At 53.8% G+C, this 24,926-nt stretch overlaps 1 protein-coding gene and 1 pseudogene across 1 annotated transcript in view; one reads left to right on the top strand and one right to left on the bottom strand.

The window, feature by feature from the left end:
- The window catches only part of LINGO1 (leucine rich repeat and Ig domain containing 1), a 182,089-nt gene that overhangs the window by 76,063 nt on the left and 81,100 nt on the right, over positions 1-24,926 (bottom strand). The window contains exon 2 of the mRNA XM_037046973.1: positions 5,359-5,539. The gene's annotated coding sequence lies outside the window, so the exon portion shown is untranslated. The remainder of the gene's footprint in view (positions 1-5,358; positions 5,540-24,926) is intronic.
- LOC118987670 (ubiquitin recognition factor in ER-associated degradation protein 1-like) lies at positions 10,200-10,979 on the top strand (annotated as a pseudogene).

Genomic DNA, 24,926 nt, shown 5'->3' on the forward strand with positions numbered 1-24,926 from the left:
AGCACGGAGAGATTATGTGACTTGCTGAAAGTCACACAGCCAGGGATCTGCAGAGCCTATAAATGGAGTCAGGCAGAGTGTCTGTGTAGGCACCCATCATGCTCAGCACACAGGGCTGGACTCCCCCGATACCTGTGCTTGCCAAGCTTCAAGATGTGCTTGTAAGACCCAAGGGTGGGGCCTGACTTGTTCTTGTACCTAGAACCTAGGCAGGTGGGGAGCATGCATAGGGTGCTCTACTGGGGCCAGAGGGCCAGAGGGCCAGAGGGCCAGAGCCAGTCCTCACCTCTACCCAGCCAGGGTTAAAGTAAGTGGCTGGTCTCCTGGGGAAACTGGGGTGGAGGAAAGGGTAGGGCCAGCTGAGCTGACCCAGGACTGCTGAGAAAAGGGGTGAGTTTATGGAGGTGCATCCCCTCCCAAGGTGAGAACCCCAGCAACCCCCTGCACACCTACAGTGTGCTAGGCCCTAGAGTTAAATGGCTGGGAAGTCAGAAGCCAGGACCGGCCTTGCCCCCCCGCCCCCACGACAGCTACAGAGTCAGATCCAGGGAAAACAGAAGCCTAAGAGGGGGACAGACATGAAGCTGTGGTGCTGTGCTCAGGAGAGAAGGTCCTGGCCTCTGGTCAGGGTGAGGGCAGACAGGCTCTCCATGAAGGAGGTGGTATCTGACTGTCGGTAGGAATGCAGACTGGTGTAACTACTGTAGAAAACAGCACGGAGGTTCCTTGAAAAACTGACAACGGAACTGCCTTATGACCCAGTGATTCCACTGCTAGGAATGTATCCAAGAGAAACCTGAAACACTAATTTGAAAGAATATATGCACCCTCATGTTCACTGTAGCACTATTTACAACAGCCAAGATATGGAAGCAACCCAGTTATCCCTAAACAGATGAGTGGATCAAAAATCTGTGGTACCTATACTCAGTGGAATACTACTCAGCTGTGAAATATGAAGGAAAGTTTACTCTTTTTGAGCATGGATGGACCTGGAGGGTATGAATGTTCAGTGAAATAAGCCAGGCCGAGAAAGCCAAATACCATATGATTTCGCTTACCTGTGGAATCTAAATAACAAAATAAACACACAAAATAGAACCAGACACATAGATACAGGGAACAGACTGACAGCTGTCAGAGGGGAGGGGGTTGGGGGTCTAGGTGAAAAAGGTGAAGGGATTAAGAAGCACAATGTGGTAGCTGCCAAACAGCCACGGGGTGCAGATTACAGCACAGGGAATATAGTCAACAATGTCATGATAACTATGAATGGGGCCAGGTGTGTGCCTGACACATTTACAGAGTGCTGGGGACCACTCTGTGAAGTACCTGACTTTCCAACCAATATGCTGTACCCCTGCAACTAATATAGGATAATATTGAATGTAAATTGTAATTGAAAAAAGAAAGGAGTGGGCAATTGGGCCAGTGTACAACAATTAAGGAGGAGGAAGAGGATCTGGGCAGAGGGAGCTCCCAGGAGCTGGAGCAGCTTCAGTAGGGCCTGGAGCGGGCGAGTGCGGGGAGAGCTGGGGAGGAATCACTGGTTTCTGGCTGGAGCATAAGGCGAGTAGGGAAGCAGCTGTGGACTGGGGGGCGGTGGGGGGGAGGGTGAGGATGCTGGAGGCCTTTGGAAGGAAAGCTGTTTGCAGGCCAGGACAGGGTGATCCTGGCCATCTGAGCTGGCCAGGCAGTCCCCCTTAGCAGTTATCTGCATGGCTGTGGCCTGGTTCCTGACCTTGGTTCCCTCACTTGCAGAAAATAATGTGCCTTCCCAGACTGTTCAGAGGCTTGAATGACACGGTGGTTTTCAGCTCCTGGAACCAAGGGAAGGAGGTGGACACATCTGGGCGCACACCTAGGAGATAGGGCGGCTCCCTGAGGGTATCTATCAGTGTAATGTGAATTTACGTGCACATGTCCCCCCCCAAACCTAATACAGTCCTTATGTTTAAAGTGTAAATTCAAGATAATGTGATTTCAGACCCTTTACCTTAAAGAGAAATGACAGGAAGAGCCCCATGATCTTGAGTGGGTCCCTTCACCTCTCAAGCCTCATTTTCCCCCTTGGGGGGTTTCTCTAGGCCTGGTTATTCAGAAAGGGCTGGGCCATGGAAGGAAAGAAATGGGGTAAGGAAGTAGAAATCCAGGGGGGTGGGATCCAAAGAGGGGAGGGATTGGATGAAGGAAGCAGAACCCTTCTTCTTGGGGCTAGTCCCCTGCCCAGTTAGGACCCCCTCGCCTCTTCCACTCCCAGCTAGAGCTGGAAGCCCTGGATACCAGTCTGACCTGCCCGAAGTTCAAGTCCCCCACCTCTCAGTGCCCAGGCTGTATTCATCCAGATGAGGGTGGAGAAATCAGAAGAGGGGCCCCATCACCCAGGACAAGTTCACTGGCTGGCACAACAGTGTGCAAGCCTAGAGGCTTCCAGACCTGGGAACATGCCCCACCAGACTGCTGCAGATTAGTACCATCAGGCAAATCCCTCCAATCTCCAGGTTCTCTTCTGTGCGATAGAGAAAAACGCCTTTCTTGTGAGGTAATATTATTGACCCAGTGCCTGGCTCACCATCAAACCCCTCAGATGTCCTTTGGTTCACCAGGAGCTGAGGGTGGCGCAAGGAAGTCACAGCCAGTTCTTTGTGGGGGTGGGAATCACTCACCCTAGGCCCCCCACCCTTCCATGGGTGCAATCCACCTCATCTCTCACTTCCCGGAGAGCAGAGAACCCCTCTCGACCTTCCCACCAGACTGCCTCCAGCACCTCCCTGCTACCACCTGCTACCCGAGGAATGCTCTAAGTACAGAGCTGCAGCTTCCCAGCTTCCTGGGGCTCAACTCTGATTGCCAGGCTGTCAATCCTGTTTGTTCGTCACCTCCCCCACCAGCCCTGTGGGCAGAAACCATGTCTGATTCATCATGTCCATTCCACTGTGTGGGTCCTGGCACAGGAATCCTGCCCACAGGCAGCAAAGCTGGCAGTGGGGATGGAAAAAAAGAGCCATTCACCCCTCCTACCTGGACACCTGTTTCTCTGTTGACACATCCATGACAATGCTAGGCTCACTGTGGGGCTGGGATCAGCACTCAGTATGGGACTATGAACAAGCTTCCATCCGTCCAAGATCAGGGTTCATTCAGTGTGGGGCTGGGGTCAGGGCCCCGTGAAGGAAGTTTTCGGCTCCCTACCACCCAGGGCTCAGGACTCTCCCCAGCCTTACCCATTGCTTTGAAAACAACATATTCTGCCTCTGGGGTGTCAGGGCCTGTCTTTGGGGTCCCCACTATGCCTACCCTCTACCCCAGCAAGACCCATGCTGTGCTCTACTCCAGACAGCTATGCTGGGACCCCCCACTCACTTTGCTTGAGTCACCACAAGACCCCAGCAGAGGTGGCTCAAGGTGAGAAGAGCATCCTTGCATCCCTAACAGGCCTTTGGAAACACTTCAGGTATGGGTGCATTCCCAAGCCAAGGAGAAGTAGTTTGTGGGTTTCCTCGGGTTTTTCAATTATCCACCCACTGCCCCAGCTCCATTAGCCCAGCTTGTCCAGCATCAGCTAAGGCAAACTCAGGTCTGGCTGAACACGCAGGTGGAGGCACATGGCAGTGAGATATGCCACCCAAGTGCCCCCTCCTATCACAGTGCCTGAAAGCCTTCCCTGGTGCTCCTTGCTGAACGCCACACTTGCTCACCCTCCTCTGAAACCTCCATGCTGGGTCTGGGAGCCCAGGCCTGGCACTCACAGGGCTCCGAAATGGGAGCTTAATCAGACATCGGTCTGAGTGGACATCAGAGCTGGGCTTAGTTCTGAGAATGGCAATGCCAAGGCAAAAGGCTGTACCACCCCTCAGCACCCACCCAGCCACCCACCCAGCCCCCTCACTGTCTCTGCCTATGCTACTCACACACAGAGGGTCAAGTTGGCTTGCTGGCAAAACACATGATTCTCATTTTAATTAATTAAAAAAATCTAATCACCGCATTAAACTTCTCATTATTCCACTTGAATACCCATTAAGTAAATTTAATTATCAGAGGATTGGGTTTCCCAGTGTCTTCCATTAGTGTCTGATAAAATGAGGAAGGAAGAGAGAAGCAGATGGGAAGCAAAACAATGCCATTCGTGACTTGTGGAGGGCAGGGTGGGCACTGTCCTGGGGCCACCATGGTCAGGCTCTCCTGTCTCCCTGGGAAAGGCTTGGCCCTGGGTCCGGGGAAGACCCCTCAGCTGCCCCTAGGATGGAGAAGGCCTAGCATTTGGCTACACTTGGTGCAGAATGCTTCATTTACAACCACTCTTGGTTATTTATACCCAGCTCCTTCTAAAAGAGTGTGATGTTGCTGAGAACAGCAGAAGCCCAAAAATAAGAGAAGAAAACAGAGCAAGAGAAAAAACGAGAGAGAAAAAGATAAAGCCAGAGACAAGCCCATTGAGCAACGACATGCCACAGCAGGATGAGTACTTAACAGAAATGGGCCACACGCCACCTATGAGTTTCCTAGCAGCAAAGGCAAAGAAAGCAGCTCACTTTGGCACTCATGCAATAACCAATAGGGTATCCATGAGAAAATGCCCACTGAACTTTGGTCTTTCCATCTGTGAAAAGGCGGGAGCTAAAGGTGGGACTACAGGAGATAACCACTGGCAGAAGCAGTCAGCAGAAGCTTCCTGGAGAGTATGCTAAACTGGGCCTTGAAAAAGAGCATGGGCAGACTCTAACAATCATTTGTTATCTGCCTCCCCCAGTTGGGGGCATCTCCTTCCTTCCAGCAGAATCATAGGTTTCCTTTGGGAAACACCTTCCCCTCATTTCTGGTCAAACAGTTGGGGAAGGATGGACCCTGAGCCCCAGACCATCCGTGTTTTCAAGCCCTGTACACCCAGTTAAAGGATCAAGGTGATCCAAGTCTTGCCAATAGGGCACAAGAGATCAACTCCGGGACTTTTATTTGTTCTATCAGGAGAGCAGATTTTGTCTCCACCCCAATCCCAGATTTAAACCTGGAGGCAGGTTGCCCCAAATTGCTGACAGATATTTGGTGACCATATCTTGTGAAATACCACCAGGAGTAGAGTCATCACCACCAAGAAAGAGGAACAGAGGAATACAGATGAAAACCAGATCCTGGTCACACACTGGATCAAGCCCTGCCTGAAGTCCATCTTACTGCTGGACACTTTGGTTACATAAGCTGACCATTTCATTTTATTGAGATAGATTTTTTTGTTACTTGCAACTGTAAGGATCCTGACAGATAGTGTTCATAAAGGTATCCTTCCTATTCCAGGGACCAAGAAGGCTCAGGTATCCCTAGAAGCTAGGAAGTGGGCAGGGTTGAGATGCTACCTACCGTGACTACTACTGTGCCCCGGTGAGTTCCGAAGCTTGAAGAGTCCCGCTGATGCAGGCTGGGGTGAGAAGGAGGCTTGGAACCTGGTCCAGAGGCTGGACAGGGCCAGAGCTCTGAAATGCCTGTGGGAGGATCTGTGGCCCCATAGACTCAGGACAAACAGGACATGGTCTTGGGATCCCTAGAAAACAGAAGCAAGAGTGATGAGCATGATTCATTTGGGGGAAAGAGGGACATTTGGGCACAGGTGGTAGGGCAGACAGTGGCCACACCTTGACCAAGGAGAGACCATCATCAGTCAAGTTTGTCCTCACTTCCTCACACCTTGCATCTTATCTCCCCCATTTACTCTCCCTTCCTCCAGGTCCCTCCCCGCCCCCTGGAGAATCTCCAGGCTACAGAAAAGCATCTGCAGAAGGTCTGTCCTCTGCAGAGAAGAAAGGACTGGGGGCAAGTACAGCTGGAAACCACACGCTGTTGCCAGAGTGTGTGAGTTTGGTGGTGCAGAGGGTTGGAGGAGCTTCACCCCCTAGTGCTGTGGACTCATTTCTCACAGTTCCTCTCCCGGCGAGTGCCCAGAACTAGGCCTAGGGGCTGAGGCAGCCAGAATGGAACAAGTCCATCAAGGTAGCCATCTTCTTTGATCTCCAGTCCAGGCTTCTAAAGGAATCCTAGAGAGGATAATGTTTAACCCAAGGGGATGGATGATGGCGTTTCAGGCACGGGCAGAGACCTGAGTAGGCCCTACAAGGATCTGCCCCTTCAAGGAAACAGGAACCACCTACTCTACCTTCAAGCCATCCTCCCTTGGGTATCATCCCTGGCTGGGGGCCACCAGCGGGACCCACACTCATCCCCAGCTTCTCTCTGAAGCCAAGCTGAAAAGGTTGGAAAGAGAAAAAGGGCGTAGCTTTTTCAGACTCAGGACACTTCCAGAGTCCTGGCCTTTGAAAAGTCACTTGGCCTCCTCAGGTCCTTAATTGGTCCTCTGAGGGCTGCTCACCCTCCTCCTGGCTCCATAAAAAGGCGTGATGACAGAGACCCCAAGTCACAACACAGTAAGGCACTAGCTCTCTAGAAACGTCTCTCCACTGGCCCCGTCCAATAGGGCTTTCTGCAGCGATGGGGTGTCCTGGGCCTGTGCTGCTCAACGTAGTAGCCACTGGCTGCAAGTGGATATTAAAATGTGGATAGCATGACAAGGAAATAAATTATTTTATTAATTTGCATGTAAGCCGAAATAGCCACATATGAGCAGTGGTTACCAGAGTAGACAGCATCGTTTTAGACCAAAACTTGCCTGGCCCCTGGCCGCAGTATATGGAGAAAACTGAGGTCCAGAGAAGGGAGGGAATTTGCCCAAGGTCACGCACAATAAGAATGTGGTAAAGGCAAAACCAGAATCTACTTCCTCTACCTCCTAGTCCCAACTCTCCAGGGAACCTACTCTGAACCCCGAGGTGGCTTACCACGTTCTCACATCATGTTCAGCACCATCATGCCAGATGCCCTGCTTTTCCCATCACGCTCTCCTATCACAGTCACACTGTCTCGCTGCCCTCCTACCCATGTCGCTGTTCCTGTGTCAGCATATCAGACCACCTCTGATGGGACCTCCTTCTCCCAGCCACTGCTGCTGGCCTGTCCCTCAGCCACACAGCAAAGCAGCCTCAAGATGTCCCTGAGGTTGCCTGGGGAAATCATCCATTAGTGGGAAAGTGCTCAGGGCACAGAGCTGTTCGCTGCACAGTTATTTGTAACAGCAAGATGCTGGAAGCTGCCTGAGCATCCTGCAACAGAGATGACAAAGTGCAGCAGGAAACCTCTGCTCGGTGGAACATTACACAGCCATTAAAAATGATAAACCTAGAGATTGTGACACATAGCAATGCTTACCTAACAATACTGAGCAAGAAAACTGAAGAAACAGATGAGGGTGGGGGCTGAGTTGCCACAGTATGCAGTGCTCCATGCTTACCGAGCCCACTCACATCCGGTACCCCCAGATACACCATGACATTGTGGGGTTCAGATTAGTAACCATTCTACAGAGGGAAGAACCAAGGCTTAGGAAAGCCACATACACACTCCTGGTTACAAGGGCAGTAAGGGCAGAGTTGGGGCTTGGACTCTTAATTGCTGACTCTTAGGACTGATTCCACAGCTGCCTCTTTGTGCCAGAATGGGGCATATGGGTACCATCCTTTCTAGATATTGACTCATCTGATTTAACAAACACATACTAAGTGTCAGGCACCTTTCTAAGTGCTTTATAAATGCTGACTTGTAACCTGCACAACTGGAAGAGGGAACAGCTGCTAGACCCTTATTTTTTGGATAAGGAATCTGAGGCAGAGAGGAAGAACTTGCCTGAGGTCCAGGGCCATTTGTACTTCCCACACGTCCTGTCAGGGTCTGGTATTGCCCTCACAGGAAAAGATCAAGGGGTAGGGAGAAAACGGTTGTAGCCCTGAGGTGGTGGAAACATAGACGTGCGTATGTTTTCCCTTTTTAATTTCATGGAAATTCTTTTTGTAGCAACTGGAAGAAAAAAGTTCAAGAAATAAAATAAATGTGCCACAGATATTTTTTTAAAAAAAGCACACACAAAAATTAAAAATTATCAGATGCACCCAAGAGACCCCATACTGCAATGGTAATCTACCTCCCAGCAGCAAAGCTCATGTCTGCAGGCTTTTCTGCCAATTTCCTGCCCCTCCTACCACTTCCCTCTGCCTGGGTGAGATCCTCATCTCAGAGGGCAATGGGTTCACAGTTCAGCGCGGAGATGGACTTCAGTAAACACTGCCCACCTCCTTCAGCACAGCACAACAGTCCAGCTGCCTGCGTGCTCCTCCTGTGGGCAAGGGTTGACCTCGAGAGGCCATGGCATCCAGGCCTCTGCCCCCAGTTGCAGTCCTCCCCCAACTGAGGCACAAGAGGTGAAAGACCTCACCAGAGGTCACACCGCTACTGAACAGGGAAGCGTGTGTGCACACATGCATGTGCATGCTTATGTCCCACATGTACATGTGTGTGTCTCCCATGCATGCAGTGGGTTAGGCCCAGGCACCCCAAACCCATCATTAAAAGGGCGGGTGATTCCCAACTACATGCAAACACTTTACATTATTAACTGCTACTATATCCACAATTGTGTGGTGTGTGTTTCTCCTTTACATGTTTCTATGTTATTTTTCATTCTGTCATCAAATACTTACTGAGCACTTACTACATGCTCGGTGTATTACGGGTACTGGGCATTTGGTAGGGTACAAAACAAACAAATGTGGTACTCTCATGGGGAGAGGGTTATACATGATAAGCAAATGAATAAACAAGATAAGTCCAGTCAATGATAAGTACAATTAAGATCATTGAACTTGGTAATGTAAGACAGAGTCCCTAGGCTGGCACTAGAGGATTACTCCAGCTGGGGGGTCAGGGAAGGCCTTTCTGGAGAGGTCACACCGGAACTGATACCTACATGGTAAGGAATTCGTCATGCCTGGCACAGGAGGAAGTGGGCGAAGGCAGAGGCAGGAAGGAGCCAGTGTTTCTGAGGAAGAGCGGGCAGGCCAGGGCCCTGGAATAAGGTGGGCAGAGATGGGGCAACTGTGGGAAGTGAGATTGCAGAGGGAGGCTGGACCCTGAGGGGGAGTGTACGGGCTTTGGATTCCACCCCAGCTGCAACAGAAAGTCACTAGAGGGCTTTAACAGGGGCAGGACTGCTGTGACGTTTCCTTCATTGTGAAGTTCCCTGGGGCTGCTGGGCGGGGCCTGGATTGAAGGGGAGCAGTCTGGGAGCAGGGGACCAGTGGGGTGGCTATTGCAGTTGCCCAAGGACCAAGAGCCCAGGCTTGGCCATGGTGAGGGAGGGATTAGGAGGACTCAGCACGGAAACTGTAGCAGAAGCCATGACCTGAGCTGGGTGTGAGCAGCAGGCAGAGTAAGAAAAAGGCATCGAGGACGACTATCAGATCATCTGCCACAGACACGCAGCGCTGTACCACCAGACCCCCGAAATCAAACACAACTATAAACAGCACATAACTCCTAAAATACCACAGCAGATGAGCCACCCATGAAGAATGTCACGCCCCCCTCAGCCCCCCACACAGTCTGAGTCTCTAGTCCTCTGGGGAGCATCTTCCTCCTCCAGAGCCCCTGTTCTGTTCCCTGGCCCAGGGTGTGGTGTGTAGGGAGGACCAGAGATTGGGCATCACACTCAGGCTGACAGGAGACAAGACTGTCCAAAAGACAGGACAGAGCAGGAGGCAAGATGGGAGGAGGACAGAGGAGCTGGCCCAGAGCAGGGTCCCTGCATGTGCTGGTTGAAGAACACGCTGGCTGAACCCGTGAGAAGCATGGGGGCTGGAGTGAGGGGCGGCATCTGGGAGAAGTATGAGTCTGAGGATCAGACTGCCCAGGGTTTGAGTTCCAGTTCTGTCCCTTGCTAGCTCTGGGACCCTGGGTAAGTTATTTTACTTCCCAAGGCTCAGTTCCCTCATCCAGAGAGTGGCAACCACAGTCCTCTCACATAAGTTCTGCTGAAGGTTCAGTGAAATGATATACGTGAAGAACTGGCATTTATAAATATTAGCATCATTCCCCTTTTGTTTTAAAAAATAGGAAGCCAGTTGGGGCTTAGGCTAGTGAGTTCCGTGTCCATCCTAATAGAAGCTCTAGAAGGGCTGCACAGAACACCAGGAAAGATAACAGCAAGTTGGAGGAGTTCAGTACCAAAGAGTAAGACGACCACACATCCTCTCTTGGCTGCTCAAAAAGGATGACATGCAGGTCCCTGGACCTCGTGGCATCTGTGAGGCAAAAGTGCCAGCATGTTTTCTTTTGACGTGTTTAAACACCTGATTCCCTGGGTCTTCCAAAAATGCTTCTCCGCGCAGTGCTACTTTGTCTCCGAGCCCACATTCATGGGGCCTAGTGACAGGTCCGACGTGGAGAAAGGCAGGAAGATAACCACGCCGCCCTCCACCCTCAGTCAACTTGGCCAACTCAGCAGTACCCACCTCATGCCGTTTAACCCACAAGAACTCAAATCTCACCATGTGCTGCAGTGTGCTGGAACCTGTGGTCAAAGAGGGTGTCTGCTACCTCCCACACTGGACGATGCCCAATTCGCCTGGTTCGGGTGGAGGGTCAACCTTCAAGTGGCCACACACTCCAAGTTTCAGCCTCAGAGCCCTCACCTCCTGGACATCACCAACCCCACGGCAGTATCAGAAAGCACATTAAGAAACTTTGCCTGTCTGACCACCGAGGAAAGGAAAACTACAACGACAAGATCTACAAACTGTGGGTAATAGAGACCAAGCCTGACAAGGCTGTGTCCACCATTGAGAGTGACAAGAATGCAGACGCGGCTACCCTACTGGACGACAAAGAATCCTAAAAACAAGTCCAGCATGAGGAGTCAACCGAAGGTGAAGCTGGCCACAGGGGCGATGCCAGAGGGCTGGGCTTCTGTTTCTTCTCTGGCTCCAGGAAATAGACTGGAAGGGAACAACAAACATGTAAGGCCCAGTCCCTCCCAAAATAAAGCCACCAAGGCAGAGCAAACTGCTACCCTCAGTAACACCCTTGGCCACATCACACATTGAACCCTCAGAACGCAGCATCTCACTTTACAGATGAGGGAACGATCGCTCAGAGAGATTAAGGAACCTGTCCACATTCAAAATATTACATTGAACAGGAACAGCTGGTAAGTCCCGGAGTCAGGACTGGAACCCAGGCCCGACTGACTTCAAATACCCAGTGCTTTATCCCTTGCCCCCTGCTGCTGGCACCGATGTGCAAGGCAGCCCAAATAGGCAGCCTGGTGAGCAGATGAAAGCAAGTAGGACGAGGAGGGCGGAGAAAGGGTTGAGAAGACGAGACAAAGACAAGACGGAAAGCAGAGGCGACAAACGACCTGACGAGGGGTCCGCCAGGGGCCAGGAGGAGGCATCTACAGAGGCTGCTCTCTTGATCAGTGAAAGGTCATCAGGTGCCACTCCCACGGCCGTCTGCCCAGCCTCCACGTGCCCAGGCCTGGCTAGAGGGTCTAGCCACCCAGATTGCCCATGTGGCCGAGGGAGTGCCGGGGGCCAGCGGGTGTTTTGGGTTTTGCTAGCAGTGAGCACCATCGGCCTATCCCCAGAGCATGCAGGTTTTAAGCTCCAGCCTCTCAACTGGGTATTTAAGAAGGAAAATACGGTTTTCCAAGTGGGAGAGAAGGAAGAAGGAGTCCACAAACGAAGGGGAGGGAGGATAGGAGAAATCCACCCCATCACAGCAGTCAAAGTCACAGGCATGGCTGCAGGGAGGGCAAAGGCAAGGCAGGGGCGAGGAGCATTTAATCTGGGAGTCCAGGCTCTGGAAACTAAACAGTGGAAGCCGGAGTACATTACTGCCCTGAGTGAGCCATCAGCTTCTATTGGGCTAAATATCCGTATAATGGGGCACTGTCCTCTGAAAAGGCAAACTGCCAGCCTTTCTAAGGAGGGCTGAAGGACAGGAACCTCTCATAGCGAGGGCTTCCCCATAGGGGGAGGGAACAACAGGAACACCTGGGAAAGCCACCCTCACCCTCCCACACCCCTCCGTGAAAGTCAGTGAGCAGCTGGGTGACACTCGGTTGGTGGGGTTGCCGCCTCCAGCCCTCCTCCCCCGACTCTCCCTCGCTCCTGACACATAGGAGCCTGAAAAGATGCCACACCTCAGGTGTAACATCCATGACCGTGGATGACCCTGGATGAGCCTGTGAGGCCCTTTGAACCTCCATTTTCCCGTCCATTAGATACAGCGGATGACACCCACCCAAGGGCTGCATCATGGGAGGGAATGAAGCTGGCCCGGAGTCCAGAAGAGTGAGTACCAGGGACAATTTTTCTTGTGCTGCCCTGCTGGCTGGCAAGGACCTCCTCCTCTTTGTCCCCTCTTTCCCATCCTCATGGGCCCTTGCAGGCCGCTACCATCTCTACCAGGAAACCCTCCCTGCCCCCTCTCATGGGCATCTCCTGCGGCAGAACCCCACCTCCCAGTCTCTGGTTGTTGTGTGCATGTGGGTGTTTCGGCCTTAGGGGCTCCCTCTGAACAGGGCAGCATTTCCCTCCTCCCATCCTTCCCACGCCCCTCCCACACTCAGGACTGGCGCACAGGACTCTGCCCAGAGGTGGAGGCTTGGAGGCTGGGGCTGGGTCCACTGACATGTGGTGCTCATGGAAAGGTGAGTGGCACCAGGGAAGCGGGGCTAGGAAGCCAGAAGTCTCAGGACACGAGTCTGTGAGAGCAGGGCGGTGCACAGACCATTGGCAGGACTCCCAGGGCACAAGGCAGAGCTGAAGTGCAGTCAGAGAGTGGAGAGGTGGACTCAGTGCTGAAGGTGCTTAGGTCAGGCCAGGACTGGTCGGTCTCAGGGGTCAAGAGGGGCAAGACTGACCTGTTGGCGGGTGTGGCAGGGACCAAAAGGCTCTAGCTGGGTGTGGAACAGTACAGCAAAGCTGAGAGCCAGGTGGGGAGGTTCTGCAGATCCTAGTCTCTGCCCCTCGGGACTCCTGTGCCACCCTCCGCCTACAGTAAAGCCCTGGGACAGCTCAGGGTCCTTCACGGTAGATGTAGCCACTGATACTGCAGGGTATGAGGCTGGGCCAGGCAGGCATGCTGGGGCCGATTCCAGGACAGTGCCCACGGTCCAGCGGGGCACCCAGGGCAGCTGGAGGTATGCTGTGCTGCCCACGGCACACTGTGGGTCCAAAGGTCCAGCCCAGAGGCCCCACAGCCATGGGGCGGTGTGTTTCTTGATTGACTCACTCAGTCATTCAGCAAATGCTCTCTAATGCTCTCTGTGAACTAAAGGAGCAAAAATACCCACGATCCTGCATCAGGGAGCTCACAGTCCAGTGGGACAAGTGGGCAGAAGCTGGGGGCGGGGCACACAAGGAAATAAGAGACCGCCACTCAGGGACTGTGTGAGAGGGGAGTCCAAGGAGCTGTGGGAAGAGGGAGGGGGCATCAAGTCCAGGGTTAGAAGTCACAGAGGGCTTCCAAGGGAGGGGATCTCTGAGAAGGTCTCAAAGGAAATGGAGGTTGGGTTTGAAAGCACTGGGAAGGGGAAGGGGAAAGAGACGCCTGTGTCAAGGCCCAGGGCCAGGAACAATGGGCTAAAAGAGGAAGGCCTGCGTACAGGACGGAGGGGTCTGCTGTTAGCAGCCATCGGGAGCCTGAGGGTTTTAAATGGGGAGTGACAGGGTCCCCTCTGGGCTTCACTCTGGCTGCCGCTGGTGGAGGATGGGTGTACAGGAGGAGACCTAAGGTGGTGAGCCAAGTAGGGACTGAGGCAGTAGCCAGGGGAGAGCTGATGGGGTCTCCGGTGGGCAAAGGGATGGAGGGGGATGCAGATTTGAGAACTTTTTTGGAGGCAGAATCTGCAGTGAGGGCAGTGGTTTTAACATCAACAGCAGCAATATCCCTCTGAGCACCAAGGATGCTCATAGCCAAACAATACTGTCAAACTTTGCAAAGCCCTTTTAAATCCAGTTTGGTCTGCATAATACTCAGGTGAGGTGGGCAGGCCAAGAATTAGTTACTTAATTCGTTCATTAATTCAACAAGGATTTGTTGAATGCCCCTATGTCCCAGGCATTGTTTTGGTCCACTCAACAGAAGGAGAAACTGAGACCCAGATATGCTGCCCAAGGAGGTCCACAGTCACCTGGGGCTGTACCGGGTGGGTGTCCAGGGCTGCTGTCAGCCTCTATTAGTGAAAGGTGGTGCAGGGCTTCTGCCGTAGCCTATAAAAGACCGCTGGGGGCCTGGGAATGGCCACTGGCTTGGGAAACTCAGACACCCTGCAGAACTGGAGGAACAGTGGGTGATGAAGCCAAACGAGAACTGTGGAAAGGACATGCTGACCGTGGGGCTGGGGCACAGTGGGGACAGGGACAAGCATGGCTGGAGTGAAAGGACATCTTTTCTCAAGACAGAACTGGGAAGCCAGAGAGGAGGTGTGAGGTGGAAGGAGGCAAGTTCACAACAGTGAAGGGGAAGTTCACCCAGCTTCACTGTTGTGAACGTGCCTCCTCTGTGGGCAGGAGGGGCACAGGAGGGGAACAGTAGAGCCATCAGGCCCACGTGAGGAAAGGGGAGGCATGCAGGCAGGGCCAGAGGGTGACAGAGGTCAGGGTGGGCACAGCAGGAGGACCCACAGCTGGGCTGGCGCCCCTAAGGTGGCTGCGGGGAGAGGAGCACGGGAGGGTAGAGAGCAGGAGACCCAGCAAAGAGCAGGCCCCATGACCTAGGGGGTCATGCAGTGACCTCAGACGGCCCTCCACACTCCCACTGCTACTGACAAGAGCCACCTGGCCAGCTCTCCTCCACTGGCTCCCCTCCAGTCCCCTCTCTGTAAGGCGGACCCCAAGGCTAGCAGTCCACCCCCACCATTCACCAGCAGGCTCCTCACTTCCCCGGACCCTACTCTTCACATCAGTAAACTCGGGCAGCCCCCATCTTTCAGAAGATGAGGCAGGGAAAGAGCTGCCAGTGCTTGGCACATGGTAGGTGCACACAGACGATTGTCCACGACCCTCCCTGGTGGCAGAGCCTCTCGGAGTCTAGGCCTCACAGCATCCCCAGTGACCCACCCACACTTTCGTTCAATTAACTTTTACTGAACTGAGTTTAACTGCTAACCAGCTGGTAGTGAAATGAGGCAGTCAGAACTCTGCCAACCGGACCAGGTCGGGTAGGGGCTTCAAGGAAGGAGGACATGGCAGACATTCCAGGGAGTAGGCATGAGAATGCAGCAGAGGCCAAGGTCACTGGGGAAGGTGGCAGAGGCCCTGCACTCACCACACCCATTAGCACTCCTCAGTAATTTAGCAGGCCAGCAGGAAAGCCAGTGGAGGGGAGTGAGGGCTGGGGGCGGGGTGCACCCACGCTGGGGGCCCCTGGGCAGACAGGCTTCCTTAGGTCTCCTCATTGCAGCCACGGTCACGTGAGCTGCCCCTCCAACCCATGCCACCACACCTCAGAATTCACCCCACTGTGGTGCCGGGCCCCAACTAAGTGACAGTATTGGAGAAAGACCAAAATAAGTCAAAAAGAAGGAATAGCCACTCTGGGAGAAAGGACGGTGCCTGGGAGCTTCACAGAGGTGGTGGCTTTTCAACTCCTCTGGGCCTCACCTTTCTCTAGTGTGAAACAGGATTGTATTCCTTCCTCTTCCCTCCCTCCTCCTCCTCCTCCTCTTTCTCCTCCTCTAGGACTATTACCACTAGTAATAACAGTCTCTAAAGAAAGCATTGAGCGCACTTGCTCCATCGTAGGCTCCGTGGGAGTTCTTTGTGCCAGGATAGACACGTAGAACTGAGGCTGAACCCGCACCCCCTCAGACCCTCTTCTGCCAAACTGGCTAGTGGACGGTTGAGTGGGTGGGGTGCGGCCTTGGGCCAGGGGCAGGCAGGGTGGTAGGGGTGACGGGTGTCACCAGGGGCTAAGATCTGTAAGTTGCCTGCTATTTCCACCCTTGCTCCAAGTAGCCGCTCCTGAACCTGGGTGAGTGGGGCCGGGGTGAGGGGGCTAAGGGAACCTTCCAGAGCCACATCAGAGGCAGCAAAGTCAGAGATTACACAGTGGGTGTGACGGCAACTCCGTTTGGCCCTCCCAGTGTTTAAAACTTTTGCCAAGTGTGGCCTATCGCTACAGCTTCCCCTTTCTTTCTTCCAGAGGGCCACTTTCACCCACCTGCAAGGCTCCAAGACATCCTCAGAAATGAAGGAAGAAGAAAACAGGAAGGAGAAGAGAGCAATAGTGGTCATTGCTATGTATGTCTCCCAGGCTGGAACTGTACAATGCTGGGAGGCAGGTATTATTATGCCCAGTTGACTAGGAAACCGGCTCCAGGGGAGTGTCCTTTGCCCAAGGTCAGAGATGGAAATGGCTGAGCAGGGACTCACACCTAGCACTGTTTCTAACACGAGAGAAGATGACAGAGGCTGACAGGGCTCATGGGCTGAAGTCAGAGAGCATTTCAGGTACAATCAGCAGGCCTTGGAAGGCCTTTGGGAGCAGACTCTTCCTGTCTCCCCTCACAGTGCGTGCCAGTTGTCCCAGACCTCAGGGTTGGGGGAAGGGGGTGCAGGCCATGTGAGAAGGTAGGTAGCAGGGGAGGTTAAGAGAGGTCTCTGCCCTGGCTTCCAGCAGCCCTCTGCCCCATCCACCCATCTGCAAACATCTCACCTCCCTGGTGAGATGAGGCACTCAGGAGGCTGGATGTTACCAACAGGGCTTGGGTAAAAACCTCTGCCTGGAGCGGAGAGGTAGGGTGGTGAGGGCATAATTAAAGGGAAGTGAAAGCTCAGCCTAGAGCTAGGACAAGGCCACCTATGGGCTGAGGCTGGGGGAGGGGCACAGTCAGGAAGGCCCAAGAGAACAGGTGTCCCAGTGCCTGGACTCCAGCCATTAGAGCATCATTCCTTTGAGCTCCCAAAGATGTTTAGTTTCCACGAGGCTTCCAAGCCTGGGAGAGGGACAATCCTGGAAAAATGGCAACGGGAGGTAGGACCCCGGGCTCCAGTCCCCCTCCTCTAACACACTGTGTTTCTTGGCACAAGTGTGTTCCCCTCACTGGTCACCAGTCACCTCATCTGTAACATGAAGTGTCTAGGCCTAAAGGCTGGGGAATACCTTAGGGGTTAGAGATGCCCCAGACAAGCCAGCCTTCCCGATGCCCATGTTGACTGAGGCAGGCTGTGTGGTCAGCATGACCGTCCATGACCTTCCGTTATCCTCTCACCAGGCAGTGATGCAGATACCAGACTCCAGTCTTCTAGGTGAGCAAACTGAGGCCCAGACACAGGAACGGGCAGTCTAAGGGGTCCAGGAGGAAGGCAGACCAGCCTGTGGACACTGCTTCATTGCGGCACCTTGGTTAGCTCCTGGCCGCCACCTTCCCGGAAACCACCCAGCTGAACCCCCCACCCCTGTCCCTTCAACACACGCCCCTCTAGCTACGCCTGCTTCTCCCAACCCCTCTCCCATGTAAACACACCAGCTCCTGGGGCTGCCACAGCCACACCTCTCTCCTCTGCTGAACCTGGGACCCAACTGTGACCTGAGCAGACAGCACTGAGACCCGATGGAGCACCAACTCCCTCCTACTTCTGACTTAAATCCCATCCTCTCAGCAGCTCCTTGACGGCAGGGAACTGTCCCCATTCTCCTCTCTGTGCCACCAGCCGGGCACACCGCAGAGACCAGCGGGGAAACACTGGCTTTAGGTCTGGCAGGTACAGATGGGACTGAGCTGGAAAATCCCAGCCCTTCTCTTTATCTGACTGAGGTTCAGATCCCCCAACAGGGACACGAGGTGATCCCGTCCATGTCACGAAGTGCAAATAGGCCTTGAAAGGGGCTGCTGCCCTTCCTCATGTCGCCGCCCTTCTGGGGCTTCACTCAACTTCTGGATCACTTCCCCCCATGAAATTCTGCAAATGACTAACAAATGAGCTGATTCTTATTGTTGAAAAATGTGGGAGGTTAGTAGAGGGGCCAGGAAGGCCCAGGAAAACAGCTGGGACCATGCTGGGAACCCCACTGTTGGAACAGGGATTCCCACAATGATTCCTCCGTGTGTTCCGGAGTTTTCTGTTTCCATGGTGGTTTTGAGCCTGGAAGCAGGAACACCTAGGAATATTGGCGGTGGGAGGCAGAGCCCTGGGGTTTTGGTGCCTCTTCTCTACTAACAAACTGTGTCTCTTGGCACAGGGACTTCCCCTCCCTGGCCCTCAGTTGCCCCATCTGCAGCATAAGGTGTCCTCTTCCCACCACTTCTTGGAAGCAAAGAAGGAAAATGAGTGTAGGGGTGATGTCAAGGGTGCTGGAAAGGACCCTCCAAAGGTGTCACATTCAGGACCATGATGACCAAGACTCCAGTGGAGTTGCTACATTCCTTCACTCTCTAACAAGAGGCAAAGCCAAACCCTAGGGTTCACACACAGCCTCCAGCAGGCAGGCTCCCCCTGTTCCCAGGCAAGTGAGACAGGGCCTGTCTGCATGCCTTGGACGCTGGAGGGGGGTCTCCTAGCCCATCCTCAGGTCAAGTTGGCCTACCTAGGGAGCTTCAGTCTGAGAAAAGGTAAACTTACAGCCCCCCAATCTAGATGGAAGAGGAAGTAAGATTCCTTGGGGTTACCTGGGCGGGGCCAGCTCTGCGGGGCGCCCTCTGCCCCTGGGAGGAATGCCGAGGGAGCCGAAAAGGGGCAGAGCGGTGGTGGTTGTTGCTGATGTTTTAACTCATTCATTTGAAAGAGGAAGGGAGAGAGAGAAAAAAAGAAACATCAATTTGTCTCCACTTATGAGGCATTCATTGGTTGATTCTTATATGTGTCTTGACCTGGGACAAACCCACCACTTTGGCGTATCTGGACGATGCTCTAACCGACTGAGCTACCCGGCCAGGGCAGGAGAGTTTCGTCCTGTGTCCACCACTTACCTACCTGGCTGACTGCAGAAGGTCATCTCACCCCTCAGAGTGTTTCCTAATCTATAAAATGCGTAAAATGATACAGAGCACACAGTAGCTGGTTCATACATGACAAATTCTGGAGGAACTGTGGACATTATGACCAGATTCCTGGCCAGGGGTTTGGCTTCTTGACATTAGGACCACAGAGGAAGGCTGAGCCTTGAGCACTTGACTAAACAGGCCCTGTGCGGGAGACTGACACCTAAAAGGAAGTGAGGATGAGGTAAGACCCCCAAATCAGCCCTCATGGGGCTCCACACAGAGAACCTGGCTGAGCGTCGACCCGGCTCACACCTTGGACCCTGATCCTGGTCACATGCTGAGACCTGCTTCTGGTCTATCGGGAACACTGGTCCTGGTCACAAAAGGAACTCTGACACCTGTCACACATGCCTGACCCTGTTCACTCACTGAGCCCTTACCCAGTCACCAGTCTCTACAGCCAGTCCCCACCAGAGATAGTGTCGTAGTGACTCTAAGGAGGGGTCCATCTTTTTGTGGAATAGCTTCTGGGTTCATCTTCCTTCATGTGAACTGGCTCATCCCTTGTGGGGAGGTTGTGGGAGTTGTGGGCTCAGTATGTGCCCCCAACCCCTTGTCTCTCCTGTTCATACCCTCTCCACACCTTCGCCCTGTGCCACTGCTTCTGCCTAAAGATGCCCCACATCCGTCCCAGCCCCATTTCCATCACTCTGGCAACCCCAGGACTCCCATCCGGGTCCACTGCTTTTTCTACCCAGACCTCTGATGGCCAGGACATTCCTTCCTCTCGGTGCCCCACCAGCCAACAGAGGAAGCGCCCCTGTAGATGCGGTTCAGATAAACCCCAAGATCCTTCCCTCATCCAAGAAGACAGCAGGAGTTGGCAGAGCCTCAGGAAGCCACCCTGTCCTGGGCTCCTCTGCCCTGGGGAAGCCCCAACTCGGGGTAAATTCTAGACCTCTTCTCAAGCTGAACAACTGAAGAACTTTTCTAGATCCTCCCTGGCACAAATGGGACCACAAGGCTGAGATGCCCCACCCTCCCCAGTGCAGCTGAGGCCTCCGGGCCAAGAGCAACAGAGAATGATATGGAGAGAGACTCTGCCACTGAACCCAGACATGGTCCCGGGAGGAGACCCAGCACACATGACTCAGGGGAAGGCATGCTCTTCCCAAACACAAGACTTGGGATCACCTTTGGAGGTGATGGCTCTGTGTTCATGTCCTGGCTCTGTAAACTACCAGTGTGGTCTTTCAGATTCTCCATCGGTAAGATGGGAATTATAATAGTCAGTCATCTGACTGTGACCATGAAGATCCTGACATCCTTGCTGTCTCCTCTGGGATGTCCTGCAAACATCTCCCGGGGCCCCTATTTTCCCCCAAGCCCTCTCCTCCCCACCAGTGCTCTCTCTGTATGAAAGTCCCCTCCCAGCGGTGCAGACCACAAACCTGGGAGCTGTGTCCAGCTGGTGCCCATGCCTGCTGCACCCCTTCTGATGCTCCAGAAAAGAGAGAGAGAGACAGAGAATCCTAGCTTCCCCCTCTGATTGTGTCCATCTTAATGCTGGGTGCTGGTGGGTTAGCCATTTGTCAGGTACACCCCCTGCAGTGGGACAACTTGACCTCAGGAGTGGGGAGTGGGCTGGAAGGGCTGGGTCTCACACACAGGGTTCATGGACTTGAATCTTGGAAGTGAACCACTGTGACTTCTCCCAGAAGTGCTGGCAGAGCAGGGAGCGAGATGGTATCCATCCCATGGCATCTGGGGTCCTCGGCATCTCCCAGCTTGACCCCTCCAACTTTCTCCCACGTGGGTCCCTCCCAGAAACCCAGATCCTCATGTTCCTGAGAGCAGGCCACAGACATCAGTCACACCCTTACACGTCTACCAAACCTTTCTCCTCTGATCCTCAACATCTCTATCCAGGTTGCATCCTGATCTAGTCCCACTTCTCATGGGAAGCATTCCCAGGCCGCAGAGCTCCTACAGAAGCAGGACTCCGTCCCCACCCTGTTTCCCCAGATGGATGCCAGCGCCCCTGGGACAGGGGACCGAGCCCTGGCGAGTGAGATGTACAGTGTCGGTGGCAAACCACGGCCATGTGTGTGGCGAGAGCCCAGCCCCTCCCATTCCTCAGCCAGCTGATCCCCAGAGGCCTGAGGAACAGACTTCAGGGAGGAGGAAGGACGAGGAGGAGACACCTTCCGCCCTCAGATGAGCCTCAGTCTTCCAGGCAGGCAGGGCCCCTGCCTCCAGGAATCATGGTCTGATAAAGGAGACCTAGCAATGAGGTCCAATCCTCCTATCATTCGATCACTGAACAAATCTACCCCAGGCACTGCTTGGGCACTGGGCCACCAGGGTGACACAGGCAAGCATAGTTCCCCGCGCGAGTCCTGGGACAGATGACAGCACAAATAGAATTCCTTCGACTTGCCTGTTTAAGGCCTCCTAGGCCCCGAACTGGGTGCCGGTGAATGGAGAACTCGGTGGTGGCAGTCTGGGGCTTGAGGGCACACGGCGGGGCACCTAGAGCAGAGAGGGAGGGCCCAGGGGCGCTGCACACGGACATCCCAGAGGAATAGCGTCACACCGAGACGCAAGGAACTGACAGAGGCCAGGGGCGGGGTGCGATAGCAGGGAGAGTCTGGGGGAGACTGGTGCCAACCCTCAGGTACCCTGTCCTGCCACTCTGGGGCCTCCTCACACAGACACCCCCAACTCCTGACCTCCTGGCCTGTGGGAGAAGGAACTTGGTCTGTCCCCATAGCTGCCCTACCACTGGCTCAGCAGCCCTCCTCCCAAAAGGGCCTGGCTCTGAGGGTGTCACTGACATTCCCACATGCCATCATTCCCTAGTCTGGCCCACCTAACTAGCCAGTAGAGACCAAGGCAGTGCAGGGAGCCCACCACAATACCCAAAACTAAACAGGTCAGGATGGCATCTGACCTTTAAAAAAGAAAGCACCCCACAGGGGGCATCTCTAGTAAGGGGCGCCCTGATGGCCTCTCTTCTTCTCCCCCCACAGCCCCCAACCACAGACTGTTGCCTCCAGGGGAGGGCAAGGCTTGAGGCATGGTGTGCCCACGGCTGAGACAGGGGCCAAAGAAAAGGGAAGCAGTCACCCCTGCCACCCCCCAGCACATATACATACACAACCCCTGGGCCCTGGGTGTGGGGACAGGGGACAGGAGGGGAGCCACACCCACTCGGGGCCACTGAGGTCACTGGGCAGCCGTTCTTCATGTCACCCAAGTGGCCATTTGGTCCAGCATTACACAGAGACAGAGAAAGAAGACCCATGGCCAGCTGCTTTAGGGAAAGAAAAGAAGCACTCATTCTCAGTATGCACCCAAGGCCAGGTGTTCCACAGCTTGGGCCACAGTCCACGCTCACCATGACTCTCGAAGCAGAAACAACCCTGGCCATTCTGCAGGTGGGAAAACTTAGCTCAGAAAGGTCACGTGACCCATCGAAGGCCAGGAAAGGGGGAGCTTAAGATCTAATCAGTCCTGGGGCAGCTGGCGTTTTAGCCGCATGTAAAGGAAAGCTCCTGAAAGGTTGGAGAGAAACCTCAATCCCAGGAAGCTGAGCTGGGATCCCTCCTGAGGAGTCTGCTGGGGAGAAGGACGGGGCAAGCAGGCAAGGCCAGGGCCCCACCCAGCTGCGTTTTTCTGACCACTGGGTCTCCAGGTCCACAAGCCTCCAGGAGGAGGGGCTTGAGCAGGGCTGTCCCTGAGCATGGCTGGGAGAGGCTCTGCCAGCCAAGCACGGGCAACAGTCTGAGGCTGCCGCCCCCACCCTGGCACTCGGCTTCTCTTCACTCTCTATGGAGCCTGTGACCTCCTGGGTCCACCCACAGAAATGACAGTGCCCAGGTCCCAGAAGAAAGGAGCCAGAGAGGAGCGAGTAGGGGAAAGGAGGAGCTCAGCCCCGCTGGCCAGACCAGAGGACGATGAATCCTGTGCACAGTCCTGAGAGTGGTAGGCACCAGCTCATCCTGAACCTCCATCTTGCCCAAGATAATTACAGTTCTTCCTGTGTAAAATGATTGTTTTTAAAGCCCATTCAAGGGAAACTTCCTACATTGAGATGAAGGGTTTTATAGTGTTCTACATCAAGATGGCTGGTAGCTGGTAGAACTCAGATCGAGTCCCGGGGAGGAGTAATGGGTGTTCCACGTCTAAAGGAAAGAAGAGCAGGAGGACAGACACCACATGCAGGGAGGTAAGACAGACACTCTGCCAGAAAAGTTTCGCCAACACCAGCAGACTCTCTGAGACGGAGATGAGGGCATAGGAGGCCGGAGCCCTGCTGGGGCATTGGAACTGACAGGGCAGGGCCTGGGCAGGAAGGCCCATGGGGCAAAGTCACAGGGTGGAAGTCTGGTCTCGGGAGGAGAAAGGTGAACGTACAACATGGAATTGTGTCCCTAAAATTCATGTCTGCCTGGAACCTCAGAATGTGACTTTGTTTGGAAGCAGAGTGATCAGTAATTGCAGATGTAATGAGTTAGGATGAGGTCATACTATATTAGGACAGATTTTGATCCAATGACTGATGTCTATAAGAAGAGGGAAATTTGGACCCAAAAGCACAAACATGGAACAAGATGTGCATGGAACCCTGTGCAGATGAAGGTGGGGATGGGAATGATGATACACACAAGGCAAAGAAGGCCACAGAATCACCAGAGCCACTCAAAGCTAGGGGAGGCAAAAGGTTCCTGCCCTAGAACCTTCAGAGGGAACACAGCCCTGCCAACACCGAGATTTTAGACGTCTAGCCTCTAGAACTGTGATAAAACAAAGTTCTGTTGTTTTATTCTGCCAGGTTTATGGTAATTTGTTATAGCAGACCTAGAAAATTAATAACAATCACCACTTTAACAACTGCAACTACCCAGCAATAAAAAACCAGCAGCCTCAAAAGATGATGAGCACCCCGCCTGTGGAGGTATGCAAACAAAGCCAGGGGCATCCCCTTCCCCCAGGACTCTGAATGGCTGCTTTGCAGGTTCACACTTGGTCCCCCACCTGTAAACAGTCAGGGAGCTGTACAGGACAGCGGCTTCGTTCACACAAGTCAGTGCCAGCAGCAGGCCTGGGGTCCTGGAATCCGAACCACCAATCTGGGGCTCTTTCGGGCTCACTCCCGAGTCTTAACTACTGTGCCTTCCTTGTCTCTAGACTCAACTGCAGTTCAACGACCAGGAAGGCAGAACACATCCACCATCCATAGACCCAGCTGTTCCAGACCAAAAGTGACATCACCGCCTGAAGCCTTGCCCAACTCTAACAGAAAGCACTGACCACCTCTGATGGTTGTGGTCCGTTGCTGTCACCAGCCTCCCGGACAGCATCCAGCTAAGAGAAATAAATGCTACTGTGTGCTCAGTGAGAAGGGGCGGTAAAAACCAGGAGCCAGCAGGACCCCTCATCTCCTCGGGGACCCAGAGTCCATGCAGAACGGACCACTGGCAAGACCCCACAGGGAGTCCCCAGACCAAGTATGACCTCTGGCTGAGCATCCTGGGCCCTCCCCTGGGGCACCCTCAGGAGCAGCTTGACCTGGAAGGAAAGGAAGAGAGAATGTGGCTGAAGGGGAGCAGCAGTTCCTTTGCCTCCTCCGGCTCCTTCCTGGCCCCTGGGCCCTGAAGACTGCCCCTCATCCCTACCTGAGCCGGGTATTCAACACTGCCCATCTGCCCCAGGAACTGGAGAACTGCTTAAGGGCCCCAGCTGGGCAGCAAGACCCTAACTCTGGTTAATTGGTACAAGCACAGCCCAGGTATGAAAGAGAAGCAGGACTTTGAAGTCACCTGGTGTGACCTGTCCAGTGGGAACAATGGGCCACCCAGCCTGTGGAGAGTCAGGGCTCTTTCTAATTAGGTGTTACTTTGAACACAGAGGCATCATATTAATGAGGTTCATAGCACTCCGTTTCAGAGGCTAGTGGGCTGTCTGTGTTCTCTGATCTCAGTCTGATGCCAAAACCTTGTTCTCTAAATCAAAGGTTCTCCCAAAACTCTGCTTTCTGACGCACCTTAGGTCT

Source organism: Sturnira hondurensis, unplaced genomic scaffold, assembly GCF_014824575.4.
Source record: "Sturnira hondurensis isolate 20B ecotype Veracruz unplaced genomic scaffold, ASM1482457v3 Scaffold0005329, whole genome shotgun sequence".
Lineage (NCBI taxonomy): Eukaryota > Metazoa > Chordata > Mammalia > Chiroptera > Phyllostomidae > Sturnira > Sturnira hondurensis.